This window comes from Solanum tuberosum, unplaced genomic scaffold (assembly GCF_000226075.1).
Source record: "Solanum tuberosum cultivar DM 1-3 516 R44 unplaced genomic scaffold, SolTub_3.0 scf00653, whole genome shotgun sequence".
In the NCBI taxonomy this organism is placed as follows: domain Eukaryota; kingdom Viridiplantae; phylum Streptophyta; class Magnoliopsida; order Solanales; family Solanaceae; genus Solanum; species Solanum tuberosum.
In genome coordinates, this window is record NW_006239565.1 from 177,435 (window position 1) to 187,734 (window position 10,300).

Consider the following 10,300-nt stretch of genomic DNA (forward strand, 5'->3'; position numbering starts at 1 on the left):
TATTGGGAGCAAATGGATTTATTCTGTGAAAATGAAGTCTGATGGCACATTGGAGAGGTCAAAGCTCGACTAGTAGCTCAAGGATATAAACAAGAATATGACTTGGACTATGAGGAGACTTTTGCTCATATTGCAAAGATGACGACAATTCGTGTGTTGCTCACTATATATAGCATCCATCAAACGGTGGAAACTTCATCAAATGGATGTGAAAAATGCATTTTTGCATGGTGAACTACATGAGGTTATATACATGAAGCCTCCTCCAGGGTACAACCAAGCTCAACCTGATATGGTTTGTCGTCTTCGGAAATTTCTTTATGGTCTCAAGCAAGCACCACGTGCATGGTTCGAGAAGTTTCGATCTACCATCATAAATGTTGGATTTTCTCAATCTGTTTCTAATTATTCATTATTCATCCGGCACTCCAATACTGGTATGACAATTTTACTATTGCATGTGGATGGTATGATTATAACGGCAATGATGAGAATGGAATTGCACAACACAAGATTTTTCTTAATGCAGCTTTCAAAATGAAGGACTTTGGCAGGTTAACATATTTTTTGGGGTTGGAGGTTGAATATTTGCAGGATTGTATCATGCTAAGCCAAAGGAAGTATGTAGAGGATCTTGTCACACAAGTATGTCTAAGTGATCAGAAGGTAGCTCACACACCTATGGAGATCAATGTGAAGTACAAAAATGATGATAGTGACCCTCTTGCAGAACTAACATTGTACAGGAGACTCATTGATTGTCTAATTTATTTGACAATAACAAGACCTGACATCTCTTATCCAGTTCAAGTCTTGAGCCAATTTGTTACAAATCCTTGCCATCATCATTTTTCTGCCCTCCTTAGAATCATTCGCTATGTTTGGAGTACAATTAATTGAGGTCTTTTCTTTCATTCAACATCATCTCTAAATCTCGAAGGGTATGCAGATGCAGATTGGGCAGGATGTCCGAACTCTCGAAAGTCTACGACAGGATGGTGTATGTTAATCGGATCATCACTTGTCTCATGGAAGTGCGAGAAGCAACCAAGAATTTCAAAATCATCAATGGAGGCAGAATATAGATCAATGTCAACCGCTTGCTCTGAAATTGTGTGGATACATCGATTGATGGCAGAACTTCATATCTCTGTTGATGGCTCCACTACATTACATGCTGACAATACTAGTGCAATACAAATAGTAACAAATCTGGTCCACCATGAGAACACAAAGCACATTGAAGTGGACTGCCATTATATTCGAGAAATAAATATAGAAATAGCCTTTGTAGCTTACAAAGTTTGGGGTAAGGTTTATTGACCATATCAGATATGATTTGATATGATTCCAAATCATATCTGATATGATTCCAAATATCTAATATGATTCTAAATATCCGGGACAATATTCTAATTTAACTAAGCACAATCACACCGTTGATATTGTGCAAGATATGATATGATATTGTGCTAGAATCATGCTTGTACCTTTGTATATAAATAGTGGATAGTTTATCAATTGTAAAGATAAGAAATACAGAATAGTTTGCAACTCTTTTTGGTCTCTGATTTCTCAATTGTTATCAAGGTCTATCCTCGCGAGACCCCAATTGTGAGATTATACTATCGATTTGTTCTTGTTGTTGTTATAGATTTCTTTTGAGTCGATGATCTTACAAAGAACAATCATTCTCAATGGGGTTCACCGGGTTCACGTGAACCCATACTCCTCTTCTGAGATCGTGTATAGTAGTGTTGTATTTTTTTTAAATCATTGAAGTATAGATGTGTGAATCCGCATTCGGAGTATCATATAATGCGACGATGACTAAGTGCACCTCTCTACGTGAGGTTAAAAATTTGAATTATAATTTATCTTGTTTTATTTTTCTTTCTAAAATTAGATAACATCTCTAAGTGATTATCGCCTAATCGGTAGCACTTTTGGCATTTTAACAAATTCATATATATATATATATATATATATATAAGAATTAATTTTTATATATATATATATATATATATATATATATATATATATATATATATATATATATATATATATATATATATATATATATATATATATATATATATATATATATATATATATATATATATATATATATATATATATATATATATATATATATATATATATATATATATATATATATATATATATATATATATATATATATATATATATATATATATATATATATATATATATATATATATATATATATATATATATATATATATATATATATATATATATATATATATATATATATATATATATATATATATATATATATATATATATATATATATATATATATATATATATATATATATATATATATATATATATATATATATATATATATATATATATATATATATATATATATATATATATATATATATATATATATATATATATATATATATATATATATATATATATATATATATATATATATATATATATATATATATATAAGAATTAATTTTGGACCTATAATATTAAAATTTTAACTTTTTTTTTTTATAATAAGAACCTAATTTTGTAGTTGATATGATTCATTTGATCCTTCACAAGATATATTTTCATATTGGATTTAAGATATATTCGCTGACAGTGTGAAGAATTTGTATACTATAAGTGTGATTTAACTGATTATAGCAGGTTTCTATTACAATCTTTAACATGTTACTATGTTAGGATGCTATGCATAGTTATTGACTTGATAGTGTATATATTTTTGCAGGAAAATTTGATTTATATATAGGAGATTGGGTACCAGATACCACTGGTCCATAATACACTAATCACACTTGCTATTCCATTGAAGCTCACCAAAATTGTATGAGAAATGGGAGGCCTGATACTGGCTATCTTTACTGGAGATGGAAGCCAAGAGATTGTGAGCTACCTAAGTTCAATCCCAAGAGGTTTCTTGATATGACGCGACACAAATCATTAGCCTTCATTGGTGATTCAATTATGCACAATCATGTGCAGTCATTGCTCTGTATTCTCTCTCAGGTACATTTCTAGCTTCGACCATCAGAATGACACAGTTGTACTTGAACTAGCTGCTATACTTTTACTTGTGTGGCGATTTTTCTGTTTTTTTTAGTCTATTTCTAGTTTGGGGTGAGTTTGTACTCTGTAGTGAGTTCTTGATTTGCATAGGTTTTACGTGTACTAGAAGCGGTGGTGGTGTGTGTGGGTTGTGGGGTGGACAGCAAGGGAAGCTCAAAGAGAAGCTAAACACGTTCTTGATATATTGATCCATTAGTTAATTGGTCGATCCAAAAAAATTCACATAACTAGAGCTTCGAAAGTGAACTCAAGAAAGTAAACCAGACTAGTTGAAATGAATCCATCAGGATGATCTCAAGCTAGATGAGAAGGAAGCTAACCCTCAAAGAAAGGAACTATGCACAATTAGACTGTGTTGTGTCTAAATGATGACGTCGATATAGAACAAGAAAGTGACGTATGACTTATGAGATAGAAAAAGGGTGGTGCTGACTTTGCAGCCATAGCTATTTTGGCTCTTTTAGGAGAACATCAAATAGACTGCTTTCCTTTGCTTTGAGACAAAACCAAGCCCTCATTGTGCGTCACAAGGAAATTGATTGCTTTCCTAATGCCCCAAGTGCCCAACTGTATTGTTTATACTTGCAAAAGTATGCAAGATATTTTGTTTCCTATTAAGCTCTCTTAATTTTCTTTAACTTTTAATATATTATCTACATTTTTGTGTTTTTATGCTATTTTATTGAAGTAAAAATTGAAACACTAAAGATTCATGGAACTTATACCCCATATCTCGAGGCTTGCACCTCGCCTTCATACTAAAACAAATGAATGTAATACCTCCTACCCCAATTCTAAAACACTATTCTTTCCTTCACAGCTTTTGTTCTGCTTAAGTCATTCTTCAAATGATGGTAAAGTCCAAAATTTGCTAGCTGGTGGAACTATCATCGTCATGGTTTAGATGTTCTCCTTGAACTACTTATTAACATCAATAATTGCTCTTAAACGGTCAATATACATCTCAAAAAGGAAAAAAAAATAAAAATTGTCCCGATTAATTGTACACGCTAAAATTTGTTGGACAGTCTTGTTTCATAAGCTGGTGGTTGTGTCTCTCAGATCATAAATTTGGGCCTTTCTTAGGAGATAAGCAAACCATCTCATATTTGGTTATTGGCTCTCACTTCTTTTGTAAGTAATGACAATTCATCAGTTAAAAACCATCTTCATACCAAACTAGTCCAACCATTCTAAATACTGCTCGAAATTTCTGAGTAATCTACACTTAATTCATTTACACTGATGTGATAATATAGTTTTGTGACTTAATGTGACGAACAATATTTTGTGACCATACGTGAAATTGACTCGAAAAGGTGAATTGCTATGACACTTCATTGGTTTTAGAGAAGATTGTAATTCCACGTTGCTGATAAATCGAGTAGCTCTCTCACCCACAGAAGCAACTGTTTTCTTATTGTGTTGAAATATTTGGACTATTCACATTCTAGTTAAGCAACAGTATCTGAATTCATGTTTAAGACGTCGTGCAGGAGGAAAAAGGTGTAGAGGTTTACCATGACAAGCAATACAAAAGCAGAAGATGGTATTTTCCAATTCATGACTTAACTCTTTCAGTTGTCTGGTCACCTTTTCTTGTAAAAGCCACTATATTTGAAGATGACAATGGAGTTTCAACGGATATAATCAAGCTCCATATCGACAAACTTGATGATGTTTGGACTCAACAGTTTGACAATTTTGATTATGTAGTTATAGCTGGAGGGAAATGGTACTTGAAAACTGCAGTTTACTATGAGAACAGTAAGATTGTTGGTTGCCACAACTGCAAGGGTAAGAACATAACTGAGGTGGGATTTGAATATGCATATCGCAAAGCACTGAACTCGACTCTGAAACACATCACAATATCGAAGCACAAGGCGTTTACTTTCTTTAGGACCACAACACCGGATCACTTTGAGAATGGTGAATGGAACACTGGAGGTTATTGTAATAGAAAAGGACCCTTCAAAAAAGGTGAGATTGACGTGAGAGATATCGATGAGGCAATGCGTAAAATTGAGTTGGATGAATTTGAGAGAGCATTGAGAATAAGTTCAGAAGTTGGGTTATACATATACCCCCATGGCTGCACATAAATTAGAGTAGGCTCAATAAATCATCGCTACTTCATGATAACATTCCCTCTTCCCCTTTGAGATTTTTGAAATATATTGTATACTGCAAGGTTCCCTTTTTATTTCAGGGTTCATGAAGAATGAAATATAATGCAGTTGATAATTTGCCATATTCTTTTTTCTTCTTTCAGTTTTCAAACATTTTGGCCTTGTTTGTACTAATAAATTCTCAAAAGATCAAAACAGCAGGGAACAACAGACCTACAGGCAGTTATTGCAACCTCCTCATACACATCATTTCTTAATATTTTTTTAAGACACTAGTATATATAATTTAATTTATATAGATTTCATACACAAAGTGTACCACAAATATCTCAAATCATATTTTGAGAGAAAATCACGCGTAGAAAACTAGATGTATGTATATTATTGTAACGATCCTCAAGGTTGTTTTGTGATTTTCATGTTTTTTTTCTTTTTTGACCCTCTTCATAGCGTTGGCTAGGTATTTATGACTTGCTGGGATGGGCAACATGATTTTTAAGGTGGTTGGATATTTATCATCAAATACAATTATATCAAGTACTGTATTTATTCCTTGTGTGTTCACTAAGTATGTGAGTGTATCTTCAACTGACTAAAAATTTATATCACTGTAATTAATTTTATTTTGTCCTTTTTATACATTTATGCCATATGGTTTGTACTCTTTCAGAATACAATTGATACAATATTATATCTCTCTCTTGTTCAGGCATATTGAGAGTCTGGATATGAAATCAAAGAGAAAAAAAGGAAGAAGTAGTCTTCTTTGAGAAAAATATTTTATATATTGTTTCTAATCTGTTTTTGATTTTATTTTCTCTACTGGTTTTAATTTTTTAGTTTTGAAATACTCTTTAAACTTTGTTGTTTCTTATCAAGTTCTTCAAAGTTTTTGTTCTAAGTATCGTAGGAATATAGGATGAACAACATTATTAGTAATAGCCCGTTTGAACTCTCAGGTCGTTTGTTTCTTATTGAATTTTAATTCAAGTGAGAGATAGAGAAGGAGGAAACGATACAGAGAATAGAAAGGCGAGTGAGAGGAGAAATTTGTTATAAAACTTTAAAATATAATTATACAATTTAATTCTTTTAAATTATAGTAATAGTCTATAATAAATACATAAAACATGATCGCTTTATTATGTAATTTTTCCATTTATTTTTAGCAACTTATTTGGCGAGTTGTAGATTCCATAAATTTCTTCCAAGTTGACCATTAATGTAGGCGCCTGCAATATTACTCAACTCTAATTTTCTTTATGTTTTTATTTTTTAGCATCACATAAATAAACTATATGAACTCCCATTCGTTTTGTGTAATAGTATAACGTACGATAGAAAATAGTATAACGATTGATTTTAATATAAATGATGATCTCCAACAGTGGCGGACTCAGGATTTTCGTTCAGGGGGTTCGAAAAATAAAAGTATAAACGTGTAAATAAGCCTTTAGAAATGAGAACCTTGATTTTTTTGGGTTTAAAACCCCACTTTTAGCATGTTTTTTTAAAGTAAAAAAAACACTAAAAAAATGAAAAACAGAACTGAAAATTAAAAAAAAAACAAAAAAAATACTGAAACTAAAAAAGAAAAAAATAAAACGATTTCACTGGGTTTCGAACCACGGACGCACAACTTAATTTTAGGGGGACTTACCACTACACCATCAGCTTCTCTTTGTTATTGAGGGGGTTCAAAATATATATATTTACAGAAATACAAAAATTTACTTTATATATACAGTGTAATTTTTTGTCGAGGGGGTTCGGGTGAACCCCCTGAAGACCATGTGGGTCCGCCCCTGATCTCCAAGACTCGATGAATAAATGAAGTTATGATCAATATCGATTAAATATGAGAGTATTCCTCATCAATGTCTTTCAGTCGATCATAATAGAATAAATACATGATTTGCAAAACAAACTAATAGATAGCATGTCCTCATCAGTATTGACTAAGGACTTGTTTGAACTTTGATCATAGAAATTATTTACTTTTAAAAAATATAATTTTCTACTTTATTTGAAAAATTATATTTGACTATGAAAATTTTAAATTTTAAATTGAGGTTGAATTTTAAATTTGGAAATAGCTTAAAGCTTGTCTTTTATTTCACTTTTTTACTTTTGGTCGTTTAGTATGAATAATATAAAGTTATTTTATGTGATTAGTTATTAATTCCTCATATATATATGAGATAATTGTGGAATAAGTAATTTAAGGATTAACTAATATCCCTAATCAAATGCATAATAATCCTACATTTTATTCTGAAATTTATCTCTTCGCTTTTGTACCTAACAAAATTCATTGAAGTTGTATTTAGTACATTCCAAATATTATATTTTTGCAAAAAACATAATCAAACACAACATTATTTTTAACTCCAACTCCAATTCTAATTCTATTAATTTCAAATAAAGTAAAAAATAATGCCGACGGAAACAAACATAAATTTAGACATTTTTTTTATTCTTATTTTATCCGGTATTCGATATCCACATTAAAGTTCAAAATATTCACAACAGAAAATCTCACATTGATGGGTAAAACACTTTCTAACAAAAACAACTCTTTGCCCATAGAAACTCCAACTCAAAACATCTGATTAAAGATGAAAAAATACTTACAACTCTACCACAACGGTTCGATACATAAATTTAGACATTTCATGACATCATTGTATACTATTTTATCATGTGAAGCAAGGCACAACTACCAAGAGTTTTCTAATCTTAGTTATCCGTTAAAACAACGGTCACCTGCAAGAAAAACTTTCACCAATATTATTGGCATTTATCAGTACAAATATGACCAATATTTCAGTTATTATTTTAATTCACCTAACTAAAATTAGAACATGATATCATGTATATTTCATATTTGCATAAACTTTTACTAAATTTCGCAAAATATTTTATTGTTTAAAAGGTGATGAGTTAAAATATAATCATAATAGAGATATTCTACTATTTACAGTAGTGTAAAATAAATTAAACAAAGATAAAGAGATTAAAATCACATAAATGAAAAGATATTAATTAAGAAGTGAATCTACTAAGATTAAATTCAGAAGTTGAGATTTTAAACGTTAATTATGTGTTTGCTTGTAGCTCTTTCAATCAAATTGGTCCAAGATGAAATATTTTATGTTATATTATTTTTAGGGATGAGGGTTTGAAAAATACCCCAACTTTGGTCGGATTTGTTGTTGCGATACTAAACTTTCATGAGGACCTATTACCTCCCTAGACTATTTAATACCGTATTTTAAACATATATATTTTCCCACGTGGACATAAAAAATAATGCAAAATTATAAATAGTAATGTGTCCACGTGGGCACATATATACCTTTAAAATACACTATTAAATAGTTCAGGGGGTAAAAAATACGGTATTAAATAGTCTAGGGAGGTAATAGGTCCTCATGAAAGTTTAGTATCGCAACAACAAATCCGACCAAAGTTGGGGTAATAGGTCCTTATCAAAGTTAGTATCACAACAGCAAATCCGACCAAAGTTGAAGTATTTTTCAGACCCTTATCCCTTATTTTTATATTTAATATATAAATATATTTTAAAGACAATTACATTTTCAATCATTTGGGACAAAATGAGAGTTTGAACCTAATTATTTGTCCACTTTTGAATTGACACACATATTAAGAAAACAATTATTGATATAGTGAATTTACCATTTTACCCTTATTAATTATGAAGTGAATGAATTAAAAATTTAAAATTTTCAAAAAGTTCTACATTTTTCAAAATAATTAATTGAGGATATAATAGGTAAGAAAAAATTTGTCCTTTCTCGATTTGTCAAAATAGACAAGTAATTAAGGACAATAAAAAATATTAACAAATAATTAAGTACAGATGACGTATTAAAAATGATATGATTCATGTTTTACTTTCTTATATCTAATAATTGGGTCCACTTTCTATGTGAATTGAAACTTATTTGTCATCTATTAGTTAGTCCACTAATTACACTTTAGTCTCTATCAATTGGGGAAATAATGCTACTAATAAAATGGGTTAATAGTTTACTTTCGTACCTAATTTGACCCCACTTTTTTTTTTTAATTGTAGATTGAGATTTAGAATTCGTTTGAATTATCTTTATGGCTTATGTATGATTTAAAAATAAATGTTTATAAATATTTTCTTATTTTATTCAAATCATATAATACTACAAAAAAAAATTATTTTGACTTAAAACATCTAAAACAAGTCAAATTCAAAAGAAGCTCTTAATTACTTTTCATCTATTAATCCAACAACTCAAAAATCGATATCTTCACACTACTAAAACAATGGAACAAAACCAACTGAGTGTTTTTTTTATTTATACTCTTCAACTGTAATTTTAATTTGCACTTTAAAAACCAACCATGCCTTTCAGTTTTTGTAAATAATTTCTTTTTTGAAGAACTGTGTCAATTTTCTTTTAAAAAATTAAAATACACATAAAAAAAAACTGACGGATACCCGTTGGTTTTCTATTAAAAATAAATAAATTGACGGTCGATTTTCCCTGGATTTTTTGGACCGAAAGCCCATCTTTTTTTGTATTTTTTTTAGTATTGTCTGTAGGTCTTATTTATTCCAAGGCATAGGCTTTTTCTCTTGCATCGATTCTTGTAATGTTTCTGAATCGCACAAACCCCATCCTCTTTGTTTAGCAACAAGACAAAGTTCCACAAGTCTTTTATATAATTTAGCCAAAAAAACTTCTGTCAATTGTCTTATTGTCTTTCATTTGGAGAAAAAAAATAAATATAATACCTTTTAGGGCTGCTAATTGATATGACCGAAATAATTAGGTGTCATGCGAAAGTTGACAAAACTTCGATAGATCTTGAGTAAGAACACAAACGAGAAATATATCTAAAGACACAAACATTTATCTTGGTTCAATCAACCAACCAACATTCACAAAAGGAGATGATCAGTATAAAAATATGAGAGTACAAAATATCGAGAAAAATAACCTCACACAACTCACCCTACCGTACTTGTCTTGTCTATATATATATTC

The 10,300-nt window shown here is 30.0% G+C and overlaps 1 pseudogene; it reads left to right on the forward strand.

Moving 5' to 3' along the window:
- The first annotated feature begins 202 nt into the window (after positions 1-202).
- LOC102605517 (uncharacterized) lies at positions 203-5,228 on the forward strand (annotated as a pseudogene).
- The last annotated feature ends 5,072 nt before the right edge of the window (positions 5,229-10,300 follow it).